At 33.9% G+C, this 17,568-nt stretch overlaps 1 protein-coding gene and 1 pseudogene across 2 annotated transcripts in view; one reads left to right on the top strand and one right to left on the bottom strand.

Annotated features, from left to right (window-relative positions):
- CLCN3 (chloride voltage-gated channel 3) overlaps positions 1–17,568 on the top strand; it is a 76,678-nt gene that overhangs the window by 13,854 nt on the left and 45,256 nt on the right. The window lies entirely within an intron of this gene.
- LOC120613605 (uncharacterized) lies at positions 7,836–7,954 on the bottom strand (annotated as a pseudogene).

The following is a 17,568-nucleotide window of genomic DNA, read 5'->3' as shown; positions in this document are numbered from 1 at the left end:
TCAAGAATCACTCCAGGCTTCTAGATTGTGTATAAATGATAAATCACAGACTGAGAGAAAATGTGAGAGGAATGATAGGGCTCACTCCTAATTTCTTCAAATTCCTATCTGTAGATAACCTTAAAAAAAAAAAAAAAAAACTTTGGAAATATTAAAATTCAAATGTAAGGTGTTATTTTTTTTCCAAAATCTTGGGACATGTGGTAACAGGGAATGGAATACAGAGACATAACATAGATTATTATGTTTCACATATGTATCTCATCCTGAGCCTCAGAACTCACAAATCACATAGGGCTGCATAGCATGAGACTAAGAGGTAGGTTGTTCAGTTCAAGGTCTTGTAATCCTTCTGTCTCTGCTAAAATTTACCTTCTCAGGTTCTAGAGATCCAGCATTTTCATTTGAATATCTGTTTTTAGATTTAGCTTTATTCAGTATGTTTCTGATTTTACCCAAACATCACAGATCAGTTCAGGGTTCAGTCTTTAGTTCAGCAGACACAGGAGTATGAATTCATCATTGTGAAACTCAGCTGTCTCTTATTAGTAGTTCATATTAACCAAGATTTTACGTGTTAGGTAAAAAAAAAAAAAAAAGCAAACATATTTACAGTGAGAAATATGCTAATGCTCTACTTCATTTGAAAGAAGGTATGTCAAGCAGCTTACAAAGACACAAAATCTCATAATTATTTGAGAAAGATGAAGCAAAGGGAAAACAACTCAAAGTGACATAGAATGTAGAGATGAATGAGGCAATAAAAAAATATTAACAATATAGTTTCTAAGGAGAGACTACAAAACTTGCCACATTAAAAATTAAAAGAAAATTTTTAATACTTTAATTCATTTAAAAATAACAACTCATTACATTGTAACATTAATATTTTTATGAATAATCATATTTTTCAAAATAAATTTCGGTAAGAAGAGTGGCATTGTTTCACGGTTTTGTAAATACCTCTAACATCTGGCTTAATAGAAAACCCCTAGAGTCTCTGCTGCTTCTCCATTCAATCTATTGTGATGTGTTGTTTGGTTGAAACATAAATATACATTTTTATGTGTATATACATACATACATACAGTTGACTTTTAAACAACATGGGTTTGAACTGTGTGGGTCCACTTATACACAGATTTTTTTCAATAAATATATTGGAAAATTTTTTGGAGATTCTAAAAAACTTGCAAACTATATGCCCTAGAAATATTTAAAAAAGAAAAAGAAAAAATGTATGTTGTGAATGCATAAAAAGTACGTATCTTCTTTTTCTTATGATTTTCTTAGTATTTTCTTTAGCTTTATCAAAAGAATACAATATATAATACCTATAACATTCAAAATATGTATTAATTGACTGTGTTACTGGTAAGGTTTCAGTCAACAGTAGGCTATTAGTTGTTAAATTTTTGGAAAGTTAGATGTTATACATGGATTTTCAACTGCTTGGGTGGGGAGTTGTCTCTGCCCCTACCCCTAACATCCTATGTTGTTCAAGGGTCAACTGTATAAGAATATATATCCTTATGTATAAGAAATATATAAGAAAATTTGGCCTTAACAAATATATAGTTAGAAAAGGAAGACAATTTAAATAACCTTTGATATCATCGCGATATTTTTCTTTGATACTGCACCAAAACTTGACAAATGATAATTTCTTAAAGATGAATTGCACTGTAGAAGCTGAAACCATATTAATGAACGTTTTATCCTGTCTTAAAATCATTGGCCTATCTTGTGCTTCGAATGGATCTACTACCCATGCATGATTTTAGAATATCACGAATTAGTCCTTTGGAAATTATTCACTGATATAGTTTGCTAGGGCTGCCATAACAAAATACCACCTATTAAGTGGCTTCAACAATAGAAATTTATTTTCTCACAGTTCTGGAGGATAAAAAGCCAATATCCAGGTTTGGGCAGGGTTGATTTCTTCTGAGGCCTCAGCTTGTAGATGGCTGTCTTCTTCCTGTATTTTGACATGGTCATGTCTATTTGTGTCCTGATCTCTTCTTATAAGGATACTAGGCAAATTGGATTAGGGCCAATACTGGTGGCCTCATTTAACCTTAATTACCTTTTTTAAAGCCCTATCTCCAAATAGTCACATTCTGAGGCACTTAGGTTAGGGCTTCTATCATACCAGTTTTGCTGGGACACAATTTAGCACATAACAGATCTTGCTAATGTTCACACATTACACAAAATCAACAAAGCCTCATTTTTTAATATGGCCACCAATCTCAACCCTATAAGAAATCTTTAACTATTGGGAAGCTGTCACACTCACAGTTGTGAATACAAGTTTTCCAAATTTAATTTTTGCTTGAAAGTTCAAATTTTATTATTGGCAACAGATACTGTTCATTGTTTTACTTGAAGAGACAAGTTCACTTGGTATCTGCCAGATACCAAGGTCTAAATAATTATAGTTTGTATATCAGTTGTTTGAGTAAAAATAGTGTTCCATGATAAAAGTTCACCCACAACTCAAACATTTAGATAAGTGCTTTTCCTCAAGATGGAACCATTGTTCAATAGTATTAGCAAAAGTGCTGTATTTATTCTTCCCAGTTCATCACAAAGGATATTAAAAGAATGTGTTTTCAAGGGTTCAATTTAGTAAAATGAATTAATTTTTACTTTTTTATGAAGGATATTTGGAAGTGAAATAGACCTTTTGTTTTCTGGGAGTACATGGGGGAAAGAATACAATGACTACTAGTACATTTTGTGCCACTGCTTTGATTTGCACTAGATGCAAGCCATTTTACCTACTGTTGCATTTGTACCACATAATAGGATGGAAAGGTAGAGAATGTTGTGTAGGCTGAATAATGGCCCTCCACATTATAATTTCTGGAACCTGTAAATATGTTATTTTAGATGATGAAAAGGACTTAGTGGTTTTGGTTTACTGAAGAATCATGAGATGGTGAGATTATTCAGGATTATCTGGGTGATCCCATGGTAATCATGGGGTCTTTAAAAGAAGGAAGCAGGAGAATTGGAGTCTGAAGCAAGAAGTTGAAGTTGTAAGAGGACGGGGCCACAAGCCAAGGAATGTAGGTTGTCTCTAGAAGCTGACAAAAGCAAGGGAACCACTTCTCTCCTGAAGTCTCTAGAAGGAACCAGCCTGCAGACCCTTTGATTTTAGACTTCTGACTTCCAGAACCATAATAGATTTGTATTGTTTTAAACCACTAAGTTTGTGGTGATTTACTACAGTAGCAGTGGGAAACGGTTAAAATATTTATTTTCATAATAATACATAAACATATTATGTAATACATAAATGTATTATTATGAAAATATTTTAACCTTAAAGATCCCCTGGAAAAGATCTTAGGGATCTTCAGGGGTCTGTAGAATACACTTAACCACACCTTCAGAGCTGTTTGAAGATGAGGTAGCTGCAAAGTGCATATTGAGTAAATTGAATGAAGTGACTTTCTGTATTGTATTATAAGCTATAAGAGTGCAAATTGAATAAAGTGACTTTCTGTATTGTATTATAAGCTATAAGAGCGGAAGGGCTTATATAAAAAGGATAAAAGCTGTATATATGTTATGATCCCAGTTCTCTTAAAATGTTACATGTGCGTGCACATACACACAAATTTAGAGGGAAATACAAGAAAGTAATGATTTTTCTCTTGGTGGTAGAATTTGGATGCTTTTTATTTTTCTTTATGCTTTTGGAAGTTTTTTCTAAATTGTCACTAAATTTTAAACCTGCAGATTTATAAAACTTAGCCAAAACTTTCAAGTCATTATAAGGTATATTTGTCAATGTAGGAAGCCAGAACATATTAATAACTTGTTAACTTGCTTTATAACTTTTGAATATTTAGTGATATGGAAAATGTGACTGTATTTGGAGATAGAGCCTGCCTTTCTGTTCTTGCTCCGAGCCTTTTAAATGTTAGGTTTGGACTTGCGTCTGGTGATCATATCTCCAAATCTTTGTATGTGTTTTCTTTGCCTGTAATAGCAATTATTACTTGTACATTGCTTCTAAGATTAGACCTCACTTCCTCTAGAAAGCCTTACCTGACATTTCAGGTTTGCCAAGTTGGGGCCCCTCCTATGTAGTAAACTGTATTGCTTCTGTTGCGTTTGCTTTTTTGACTTTCCTTATTTGTTTATAGCCTGCCCTCCTCCTAGATTTAGCTATATTATCTTTTAGTATAATTATCCTAGTAATTCTTGTTTGTAAGTCACTTATTTTACGGTCAAGTTCTGTTTAGAGCTGACCCATTATGTATTGATTACATATTTTAGCTCTTGATGAGCAATCTTATTTTCCTTATTTCTAACCTTTGTGGAGAGGGGACATTAGTATATCATGGACAGCCACATATGCTATTTATTTCATCTTCCCTTCTTATAACGTCTAATATATTGGCATGCACACAATAGAAGCTCATTAAAAGTTTGCTATTCTGTAAAATATTCATCTATTTAAAATATTACTAGTCATATTTTATAATTTTTAGGAGTCTTTTTTTCTTTTTTTTAAATTGAACTAGGATGGCTATATAGAGAAAAGTTTGGGCTTAACTGGACACGTATGAAGCTGATAGAGTATACAGTGGGGTAACAGGAACTGTGTCACTCACCCACATTATTACAACTGTATTGCAGTGGGGCCTATGGAAATGATAGTGTCATCAGGAGGAAGAAGGCACAGGATAGCAGCTGTTGGCTGTATTAACATCTAGCTCCCTGACATTAGTCAGTGTCATTACTCTGTTTCTCAGTTTTCTTATCAGAAAAATGAATGCAAAATATTTATTCCACTCACCCAACTCAGATTAGTTTTGGAAACAAAAGGATATAGTAAATAAGAGTATAGGAAGTGTTACTGTTGTACATGAGAGTCCTTTGTGGCAATCTTGGCGTGGGTGCTTAAAGTTTAAACTTATTTATACTTTGTGTATATTTTGTATAATCAGATTACATCATGATATTCAGATAGATTTTCCTGGGTTCATCTTATATGGTTAACTTCAGGACTTAGAAATTACTTGAATTGTCTTGGAGAAATGCTGATTCTAGAACTGGGGCAGAGAAAATACAGCATGATTCCAGGGTATGTGTCATATCAGAAGTAAGGAAGTATACTCAAAAACAAAACACAACAAAACAAAAAAAGATGAGGGACTGTGAAAGGAACATGAGAACTAACCTGAAAAAGTTCCTAATGGCAAAAACTGGAACAGTTTGAGCAACAAAATAAATAATGTAGAATCAAATTATAAACAAAGTATAAAATAAATATAAATGAGCACACATATATGACATAAATGATATAAACTAATATAAATGATTGAACATAAATAGAGACAAGTCCCCCTTGTAGAAGAATTCCAAAAATTTTGTTTATATTCCACCCTCATGGAGAAGGAGCATAATTCCTTCCTCCTTCTCCTTTGAGGGTAGACTAGACTTAGTGTTTCAGAGAAAGAGGGAAATAGTAATTTTGCAGTGGAGAAACTTGGCAGACACTTCCATAACCAGGTAATGAAGGTTAATATTACCAGTGATGTCATATGGATATCATATACCCCTAACAGATAACAAGAAGGGCACTTTATCTTTGTGATACTTTTGCAAAGACCTATAACCCATGTCTAACCACAGGAAAAATAATAGACAAACCTAGACTGGTCAGGACGGGGCGGGGTGGGGAGCATTATACAGGATACTTAACCAGTCAAGGTATGAAAAACAAGGACAGACTGAGAAACTATTATAGACCAGAGGAGTTTAGGGACACAAGTTAACTAAATGCAATGTAATATCCTTGATTGGAACCTAGAAGAGAAAGAAGACCTTTATATAAAAACCGTTGAAATCTAAATAAAGTCTGGAGTTTCCTTAATAGTAATGTATCAATATCTGTTTCTTAGTTTAGACCAGTGTACCATGGAAGTGTAGGATGTTAACAGTTGGGGAAACTGAGAAGTATTCGGAACTTCTTTGTACTATCTTTGTAACTGTAAATATAAAATTAGTCCGAAATAGTTTATTTTAAAAAATAAGGTGGAAAGAGTTAACTTTTAAATAATAAAAGCAAATGTGCTTATTGTGGAAAAAATGATGAAAATAAAAGGAAGTAAATGAAAATTGCTCGTAATCTTACTACCCGTAGATAACTGATTATTTTGGTATATATTTTTTTCTAGATTTAATCCTATGCATATTTCATTCAGCACATAAGGCTCCTTTCATGCTCTATCCTGAGCACCTAGCCAGACACCATGGTAGGTGCTCAGGATAGAGCAATGAACAAGAATGATGTGAGTCTTTCTCTTATGGAGTTTATACTCTAATGAGAGAGAGAAAACCATTAAAATAAATAATAATAATCCCACAAAAAAAAAACAATTACAGCTGTGCTATAGTAAGTCCTGTGAAGAAGTTTGGGTGTGAGAACATATAAGTGGGGGAATCTAAGATATATCAAAATGTAAAGTCTGGCAGGTGAGGGTAAGGGTAGAATGGGAGTGCTAGGAGCTTGGGTACAGGGTACAGCTATGAGCAGAGGGAACTGCTTGCAAGAAAACCCTTGAAAAGGAGCTTAGAGCTTCAGAACAATGGCTGGAGTATAGAGAATGGAGCTAGAAAGTGGAGAAACAAAGACTGAAGAGGTAATTAAGCAAGTCAAAATCATGCATTTTAATGTTTTGCCACTTTTTTTCCTAGGAGTTATGAGAAACCATTAAAAGGTTTTAAAGCAGGAGAGTAATATGATCCTTGTAATTTTAAGAGCTCATTCAGCCTCTGAGCAAATGGATTGGTAGGAAGGTAAATGTAACTAGTTTAGAAGAGAGATGATAGTGTCTGACATAGTGACAGGGCGTATACTGCTTCCAAATAGATTTAGAGGTAAAATCAGCCTGACGTGCAGATTGTTTGGGTGTGGGCTGGGGTGGTAAAAGAGAGAGTTAAGTGTTAATATTTCTAGCATATGAAGCTGGTAGTGTCATTTACCAGGTAGGGAGTTTGTTACTTAATGAAAGCATTGCCTTATGGTACAAAAACCTATCTTAATTATTTTTTTTTAGCATTGTGATTTTTAAAAATTTAATTTTGATTAAAGTTGACATATTAGTTTCAAGTGTACAACATAGTAATTCAATATTTTTATCCCTTATGAAGCAATCACCACAATATAGTAACCATATGTCACCATACAGTTATTATGATATTGACTATATTTTCTGCACTGTACATTGTATCCTCATGACTTATTTTATAACTGAAAGATTGTACTTTTTAATCTCGTTGCTTTTTTTCCTCATCTTCCCACTCCCCTCTCTTCTGACAACCATCAGTTTGTTCTCTGTATCTGTGAGTTTGTTTCTTTTTCATTTAGTTTTAGTTTTTTAGATTTCATACATAAGTGGAATGATAGGTTATTTTTCTTTTTCTGTCCAACTAATTTCACTTAACAATACTCTCTAGGTTCGTCTGTATTGTCACAGATGGCAAGATTTCATTTTTTTGATGGCTGAGTAATATTTCATTGTTTATATGTACTACATCTTCTTTTCCCATTCAGCTCTCTGTGGATACCTAGACTTGTTCCATATTGTGGTTATTGTACAACGCTGCAGTGAACATAGGAGTGCGTATAACTTTTCGAATAAGCGGTTTTGTTTTTTTGGACGAATACCCAGAAGTAGAATTGCTAGGTTGTATGGTAGTTCAGTTTTTAATTTTTTAGAAAATTATTTTAGGTGAGGCAATCCTTGGTTGACCTCACAGATTGCAAGGACCTTGTCAGTTTACAATCCCTTATTTTTTATTTTTTATGCCTACAGCACCTGGTCTTCCTAGGTGGTCTCCCATCCAAGTGCTAACTAGGCCTGGACCTGCTTAGCTTCCGAGATCAGACGGGATTGGGCTTGTTCAGGGTGGCATGGCCATAGACAATTTTTAATTTTTTTGAAGAATCTTCATACTGTTTCCCATAGTGGCTGCACTAGTTTACAATCTCAACAGTGCAACCAGAGTTCCTTTTTCTCACAACCTCGCCAATGCTTTTTGATAATAGCCTTTCTGACAGGTGTGAGTGATCTCTCATTGTGGTTTTGATTTATATTTCCTTGATTATTAGTGATGTTGAGCATCTTTTCATGTTTCTGTTGGCTGTCTAAATGTCTTCTTTGAAGAAATATCTATTCAGGTCTTTTGCCCATTTCTTAATTGGATTGTTTGTTTTTTGATGTTAAGTTATATGAGTTCTTTATATATTTTTGATATTAACCTCTTATTGGATATATAATTTGCAAATATCTTCTTCCATTCAGTAGATTTCTTTTTCGTTTTGTTGATGGTTTTCTTAGCTGTGCCAAAGCTTTTTAGTTTGATATAGTCCCATTTGTTTATTTTTGCTTTTGTTGCCATTGCCCAAAGAGGCATATCCAAAAAAATATTAAGAACGATCTCAACGAGTTTACTGCCTATTTTTTCTTCTAGGCTTTTATGGTTTTAGGTTTTATATTTAAGACTTTAATCTGTTTTGAGTTTATATTTGGATATGGTGTGAAAAAATGATCTTTTATTTTTTTATGTGTATCTGTTCAGTTTTCCCAGCACCATTTATTGAAGAAACTGTCTTTTCCCCATTGTTCTTTCTTCCTTTGTCATAGATTAATTGATTATATAAGCATGGTTTATTTCTATGCTTCCTATTGTGTTCCATTGATCTATGTGCCTGTTTTTGTGCCAGTACCATACTGTATTGATTACTATAGCTTTGTAGTATAGTTTGAAATCAGGACACATGATACCTCTAACTTTGTTTTTCTTTTTCAAGATTGCTTTGCCTATTCGGGTATTTTGCGATTCCATATAAATTTTAGGATTGTCTGTTCTAGTTCTGTGAAAAACACCATTGGCATTTTTATAGTGATTTCGTTGAATCTGTAGATCGCTTTGGTTGTTGTGGACATTTAGGGATATTAATCCTTCCAATCTGTGAGCATGGTGTATCCCTCTATTTATTTGTGTCTTTTTCAGTTTCTTTCACCAGTGTCATGTAGTTTTATGCATTGATCCTTTACCTCCGTGGTTAACTTTATTTCTAGGTATTTTATTCTTTTAATGCAATTGTAAATGGGATTGTTTTCTTAATTTCTCTTTCTGATTGTCGAGTAGTTTTCTGTCTGGATGATCTATCCATTGATGTTAAAATGGGATGTTAAAATACTCTACCATTATTGTAATACCATCAGTCTCTCCCCTTTAAATCCGTTAATATTTGCTTTATGTCTTAAGTGCTCCTATATTGGGTGCATGGATGATTATAAGTGTTATATCTTCTGTAGTTTTATCCTTTTTTTAATTATTATGTAATACCTTCCCTTGTCTCTTGTTACAATCTTTGTTTTAATGTCTCTTTTGTCTAAGTATTGCTACCCCACCTTTCTTTTCATGTTCATTTGCCTGAAATATCTTTTTCCATCCCTTTACTTTCAGTTTGTGTGCGTCTGTCTGAAGTGGCTCTTTGTAGGCAGCATATGCATGGGTCTTTTTTTGTTTTTAATCTGTCCAATCACCCTGTGTCTTTTCATTGGAGCATTTAGCCCATTTATATTTAAAGTGATTATGGACAGGTATGTACTTACTGACATTTTTTAAATTGTTTTCTGAGTTTTGTTTTATTTTAGTTCTTTTCCTTTCTTGTTCTCTTCTACATTGGTGACTTTCTTTAGTGATTTGTTTGGGTTTCTTTTTCTTTATTTTTTGTTTGTTTATTATAGGTTTTTGGTTGGTGATTACCATGAGATTCACATATAACAAGTTATGTTGATAGCGGTCTATTTTAAGATGATGGTTGCTTAAGTTTGAACTCATTCTAAAAGTACTACATTTTTTACTCACCTCCCCCCCATATTCATTTTTGATGTCATATTTTACATGTTTTGTGCATGTGTGTGTTCCCTTAATTTATTATGCATGCCTTTTAACCTTCATACTATCTTTATAATTGGTTGATTCACTACATTTTCTAAATGTTTGCCTTTATCAGTGAGGTTTTTTCTTCTTATGTTTTCTTATTTTTACTTTGGCCTTGTTTTTTCTGCTTAAAGAAGTTGCCATAATATTTCTTATAATGCCATTTTAGGGGTGATGAACTTCTTTAGTTTCTGATTGGGAAACTTTATCTCTTTTTTAATTCCAAATGATAGCCTTGCTAGGTAGAGTTATTTTTGGTTATAGATTTTTACCTTTCATCACTTTGAATACATATTGCCAGCCCTTTCTGGCTTGCAAAGTTTCTTCTGAAAAATTGGCTAATAGTCATATGGTGTGTGTGGGGAGGGGTGGGGAGAGGAGTGTTCCTTATATGTAACTAGCTGCTTTTCTCTCTTTGCTTTTACGATTATCTCTTTAACTTTGGAGTTTTAATTATGATGTGTCTTTATGTGGGCCTCTTTGGGTTCATCTTGTTTGGAACTCTGTGCTTGTTTCTTTCACCAGGGTAGAGAGGTTTTCCACCATTGTTTCTTCATATAGGTTTTCTGCCCCACTCTCTGTCTCTCTTCTCCTTCTGGGACCCTGGTGATTTGAATATTGGATGCTTGATGTTGTTGATATTGTTGATGTTGTCACAGAGACCCATTAAACTAGTCTCATTTTTATTAAATTCTTTTTTCTTTTTGCTCTTTCAATTGGGTGATTTCTATTACCTTGTCTTCCAGCTCTTTGATTCGTTCTTTTGCATTATCTAATCTGCTACTGATTCCCGCTAGTGTATTTTTCACTGCGGTTACTGTACTCTTCAGTTGATATGTTCTTTTTTATATTTTCTGTATTTTTGTTGACATTCTGAGTTCATTTGTTCTCCTGTTTGTTTGGGTTTTTTTGACCATCTTTATAAGCATTGTTTTGATCTCTTTATCTGGTAGATTGCTTGTCTGCATTTCATTTAATTGTTTCTCTGGAGTTTTGTGCTGAAGTTATCTCTTTGTCTCTTAATTTTGACTTTCTCTTTATGTTTGTTTCTATGGATTAGGCAAAACAGCAACCTCTCCCAGTCCTGAAGGAGTGGCCTTGTGTAGGATCTTCCCCTTTGTAGACTGCATATGCTGGGTGTCTTTGGCAAGCCAACTGGAGATGGAGTTGGCATGAGCCGCAGAGAGACTCAGAGCAAGCTGCACTGGGGCCACCTTGGAAGACCAGTTGGTGCTGTAGCTTGTGGACGCAGGCCTGGGGCATCCCTAGCGGGGAAGCCTGCCCAGGACTGCCTTGGCAGGCTGGTTGGAGCTCCAATGGGAAAAGGCTTGGGACATGGGAAGTTCTGGGGGCAAGCTGCATTGAGGCCGGGAACTATACCTGAAGCATGCAGAAACTGAGGGAACACCTAGGGGCAAGCCTTGCCAAGGCTACCTTGGCAGGCTGGTTGGAGATATAGTTGGAGTGGGCTTAGGCCATGGGGAGTCCTAGGGACAAGCCAAGCTAGTCTGGAGGTATAGTTGGGGCTATGTGAACTGTGGGGAGTTCCAGGGGCAAGCCTCGAGAGGACCATCTTGGCAGGCTGGTTGGAACTGTAACTGGAGTGGGCTTAGGCCATGGGGAAAATGGGACAAGTCGCACCAGGGCGAGAGCTATAGCTAGAGTAGTGTTGAGCCATGTGAGTCCTGGGGGAAAGCTGCATCTGGGCCACCTTAGTGGATGGGCTAGAATCTGGATCTGGAGCAGGCTGCAAGAAGTCCTGGGGACAAACTGCTTTGGAGCCTGGAACAGTTGCTTAAGAGGGCATAGGCCACAAGGGATCCCAGAGGCAAGCTGTGCTGGTGTGGGTCTGGGGCCTGAGGTGCACTAGGATGACCCTGCCAACTGGCTAGAGCTCCTGCACCATGCTCCTGCCCCTGAAGTCAGGGTGATCAGGGTGGGCAACAAATGGCGCTTTGTGGTGCCTCCGAAGCCAGACTTTCTGCCGTTCCCCTCTTGTTTGGCAGATGCTCTTGGGTTAGTAAATGGATTTCCTTCTTCTATAGATTTGATACCCTTTAAACCGCTGTGGTTTTTTGATTTTGTTATTTTTATTTTTATTTTTTTACTGTGCCCCAAGGCAGGCAAGTCCGTGCAAAGGCCCTTCAGCAATCTCTTCCTACTACAGGTCAGGGCGTTGGGGCTGGAGCTCCCTCGATGCTGTATCTCTTCCGTCTCTCCTACAGATTTCTATGTGGCCTCTCTTTCATTTGTTGTGCAGAAGCTATTCAGTTCTTTGGGGTGGATTTTTCAGTCTCTAGGTGTAGATTCGAAGTGTTCAGTGGGAAGAGGTGAGTTCAGGGTCTTCTCATGCCACCATCTTGGACCTTATTTTAACAATTTTTATTTTCATATAATAATTGAATACATGAAAGTATTCTAAATTCCTAGAAAAAATTACTGGGAGGAAAGTATTTATTAATATCCATTAATGTGTAGTAAATACAATGTTTGGAAAATTGATGGTAGAATTGTTGCTAAACAGTCTAAATGCTCCTAAGACAGTTGGAATTGGTTGATTTCTGTCAAGTTCTTTGATATCAACTGCAGGTAGAAACTTTAATAAAATGATCTAAGAGTAGTAAACATTTTTCTTGCATGTGTATTTATAAGCAAAAAGTAATTAGTGATAGTGTAAAGTTGTGGTGTAATGCAGAAATCCAAGAAATGTATTGAGTTAGGATAACTTGACTTGATGATTAGTTAGGAGAACTAAACCTGATGATTTATACCTACAGTGTTTCATAGGTTCTGTTTATGTGGGTTGTCTTTAGTAGATGACAAGTTAATTTTAGTCTTTTTGTTTTATCTGGTATTTACTGGTGACATTGGTGGCATTATTCTGATGAGCGAGGCATTTGGCTCTAAAGTGGAAATTGGAAACAAACTCATAAGCCTTTAAAAAACATGAAATGGTTACATCACGAATCTTCAGTGAAGTGTTTTTTAGAAATTCTTAAAATTAAGTTAAACAAAACATCACCATGCAATAGCTGGCTGTTGGAAAAAAGTAAAAACTCTTTCAAAAGATCATACCCTGAATTATTTTTAGAAATAAATAATTCTAAGGTTCATCTAATACTTATTCTGATTGGCGTCATGTTCTTGATAAATTTGACACCCTTCACCCTTTGTTGCCAACTACCTTGTAAACATTTTCTGCAACTGCACCTTAGATCACTTCAGTCAGATTAACTTCCTTAACCTTAATATGTGTGGAATAGGGTTCTTCCCAAATTTAAGTATTTGTATAAGAGTAAGGTAATGCATTTAGAGAAAACTAACCCATATTAAGTTTATGAAATACTGTAATTCAAGATGTCACTAAAAAACTAGGAAAAAGAACATGGTATTTTAAAGTGATGCCTTGATAAAATTAGCCTAAAATACCAGTGGAAAGCCAATCAGATACTGTATCAATATCATCAGAAAGCTTATTAGAAAGAAGTGAGCTTAGTTTTAATTATTATATATAGAACCTGATGATTTATACCTCAGCTATTACTCTTAATTATTGTCATTGCTCTGCAAAAAGGATTAAATTATTTTTTTAAAGTCCACAGAAAGTGAACTAAAATTATTAAGTCAATGAATAATTTTATGTGTACTCTACTTCTTAGCCTAATGTCATGAAATAATGAATTAACTTTTCTCCTATGCATCTAAGACATACCTGTGAACTATACTGGGAGAATTGAGAAAATAGTTGGTTAAATCATGGTTTGTGTTGTGGTTCCAATTAAGAATTTCTGTTGAAAAAGCTTCAGTAGTTATGAGCTAAGCCTATAAAATAATAAGCTGAAGTAAATACATAAAATCACAGGGAATCTATGGATCCATTAAACAGTTCTAAAATACTAACATTTAGAGGAAATTCCTTGGGAGAGTATTTTTGAATATTAATTTTTAAAAGTTTACAACCTTGCTTAACTCGTACTAATTCTAATAATTTATTGGTGATAGCTTTTAAAATATAGTCATATCATTGGCAAATAGTGACGATTTTGTTTCTTCCTAATCTTTATAGCTTTCTCCTCCATAGCCTCCCTTGCTTTACTGCACTTGCTAGGACCTCTAGTAAACTGTTGAAAGGAAATAGTAATTGTAAACATCTTTTATCATCTATTCTAATCCTAAAGTATTCACCTCAAAGTTTAATCTGGACTTTTTGTGTTACCTATTATTAGATTAAACAGGCTCACATCTATTCTTAGTTATTTAAGAGTATACGATTTGAAATTATCAATGGGTGTTGAATTTATCATTTCCCTACCATCTTTTGAAATGATTACCTGATTTATATCTTTTTTCTGTTAATAAACTTTAGTCGCTTCTCATCCTTATGTGAATCAATTTGATCATTGATATATTAATGCATTTTTACTTTTTTATAAATTGCTGAATTTGATTTGCTTATGTTTTGTTTAAGACTTTTGAATATATATTCATCACTGAGATTTGATGATAGTTTTCTTTTGCCATACTGTTCTTATTAGGTTTTGGTATCAAGATTATACTCCCTTCATAAAATGAGTTGTAGTGATGGCTTCTTTTTCTAGTCTCTGGAAAGGTTTACATAAGGCTGGTATTATTATTTCTTATATTTTGGTAGAATTTGCCAATGAAATGCTAGTCTTAGATTTTTCTTTATATTAAGGTTTTAAATTATGTTTCAGTTTCTTTAATGGTTATAGCACTATTCTGAAGTTGTTTCTAAATGTTTGTTAAGTTGTATTTTTCTCAAAATTCATTCTTTTTATTTAAAAAATTTATTGGCATAAAGTTGTTTTAATGACTGTAGGTTTTGTAGTCAGGTCTCCTTTTCCATCTTGATAATATTTGTGTCCTTTTTCTCCTCTCTCCTGTCCTTCCTCCTCTCTCCTCCTTCTGCCCTTATAATCAGTGTCAGTGTAGATTTAGCAATCATTAGTCTTTCCAATTAATTAGTTTTGCCTTTGTTGTTCTTTTCTATTATACATTTGTATTCTACATCATTAATTTCTGATCTTCTTTTCTTCTACTTTGTTTGGATTTATTTTGCTGTATTTTTTTCCCTTCCAAAAAGTGAATGGTAAGTTACTTAATATTTAAGGCTCTTCTCAGGCGAATCCATTTAAAGCTATAAACTTCTCTCCAGATACTTAGTATTATTGTGACTAATTAAACATCATTTCTAACTTCCATAATGATATCTATGTAGATCTACAGGTTATTTAGAAGTGAGGTTCATAATTTCCAAACATATGAGAAATTTCAGGTTATGTTTTTAATTGATTTGTAACATTATTGTAGTGTTGTCAAACAATATATATTGTGTAATATCAACATGTTGAAATTTTTTGAGACTTACATTGTGGCCTAGGAAAAAGTTTATTTTTGTAAATATTCATATGCTATGGGAAAATATTTAACATGGAGTTTTTGGTTAATGGTATTCTCTGGGTGTCCATTAGGTGAAGTTCGTTAATCTTCTGTTGAACTCTTTTTTTTTTTTTTCCTTACTATTTTTCTCCTTGTTTGTTTCTATCAAGTATTTGATAGTGTTGCAATACAATTTTTCACTTTATCTGTAGACTCACCTACTACTATTTCTTGACATTCTGTAGGTTTTTGCTTTATATACTTTGATCTCATGTTATTAGGTTGTATCTTCCTGTGAACTGAACCATCTTACTTTCATTGTGAAGTGAATCTATTTCCAATTATACTTTCAGATCTCCTTCGATATAAGTTTAGCTCTCCAATTTTCTTTGGGTTAATATTTGCATGCTCCATTTTTTAAAATCCTTTTATTTTCAGCCTTTCCGTGTAGATGGGGTTTTTGTGACTTTTTAAACTATGTTGTTGGACTTTAAAAATACATTAATATTTATCTTTTATTTGTAGTGTTTGGTATATTTACACTTAATGTAAATATTAACATATTTTTACCTCAATATTTCAGAAACTTAGAACTATTAAAGTAGTCTTTTCCTCAGCTCTTATACCAGCTTGTGATCATGCATGAGTATATTTGACAAATTCTTTGAAAAGGAATTGCTTAGCCATTTTTGGTTCTGATTTTGAAAAAGTGATCATTGTGTGATGCTTATAAAAGAAACTTTTTCATGTTTTAATTCTCTGATACATTATTTGGATAACCAGACAGCCCTGTTGATAGCTAAAATATCCTATGTTTGTGAATATTGCATTCTGTTTTTTAAATTTATTTTCTGGCTTATCATTTCTGAGAATTTCTAGGTCCTCTTTCTTTTGTGTTGTAGAAACTGTAGCATGAATTGATTGTCCTCCTTGGAAACTTTGCTGTTTCTTTTTTTCCTTTCCTCTGATGCTTTTGTTTAGGGAGGAGAACTGATAACTCAAGTAAAAATTTCATATTATATAATGTGTCCAAATGTAAACGTAAAACAACTATACTTAATGAGTAAACTCAGTTAATCTGACACTTTTAGTAGTAATATATTTAGTTTTGAGAGTAAAGGTTGTAATTTTTTGTTAATGCTTGTCTCATAAAAATGATTTTATTTATAAACATTTCTTTCAAAAGAAATATTCATATTATAGAAAATTTGAAACATATACAAAATTATAGGGAAGAGTATTATGTGTCTTCTTAGTATCATCACTTAGCTTAAATAATTACCAACTCATGGTCAATTTTGTTTCATTTCTGCTTCCTTCTCCCAATTATTTTGAAATAAATCTGAAACATTATATCATTTCAGGTAAACAAATATGCTGATAAAGAGTTCCTCTTTGATTAAACTTTAGTCAGGCTCCTCTGAAATCTCTTCTGAACTAGGTGTCTCAACTTTGGACTGATTTGTTTTTGTATTGCTCAGTTTTGGCAAGAATCCTGTCAAGTTGGTTTAGCCTGATACCACCACCACCCACATACCACCCTCCCCCACCTTCTCATCCTCTACCATCCTGCAGGTGATAGCTCATCATCCTGGCCTGCCTTTAGCAAGAATACTGTTAAGTCTCTTTAGCCAGAGTATCCCCTTACCCCGAATATTTCCTTTTAGTAATTCTTCATTGACCAATGCCCCCAGTCCCCTACTGGGCTATAAATTCCCTCTTCCTTGTTGTATTGTAAATTGATCCAAGTTCTATATTGAGGTCTCTTTTACAACACACACACATTTCATTTTGTATCTCTAAAAGATAAGAATTCTTTTAAGGCTATTATCACATCTAAATTATGAATAATTTCTTAAAATCAAATATCTTGTCTCTTTTACATTTCCCCAATTGTTTAGTACAAAATTGTATGTTGAAATTGATTGATATATCTTTTAAGTCTATAAGTTCTATACCTCCCTCCTTCCTTTCTCTTTTTCCTTACTATTTATTTGTTGAAGAAATAGGTCATTTGTTTCCTAATTTGGATTTTCCTAATCATGTTTCTGAGCTGTCATTTAACATGTTTCTGTGTTTTCTGTATTTCCTATAAATTGATAGTTAGATCTAAATGCAAAAAAATAACATTTTTAAGTACTTCTAATGTCATAGATTTCTTGGATCATATGTGTTAAGAAGGAC

The sequence above is a fragment of the Pteropus medius genome, unplaced genomic scaffold (genome assembly GCF_902729225.1).
Source record: "Pteropus medius unplaced genomic scaffold, Ma_sr-lr_union100, whole genome shotgun sequence".
NCBI classification, from domain to species: Eukaryota; Metazoa; Chordata; class Mammalia; order Chiroptera; family Pteropodidae; genus Pteropus; species Pteropus medius.
This window is presented reverse-complemented; position numbering and strand designations above follow the sequence as displayed.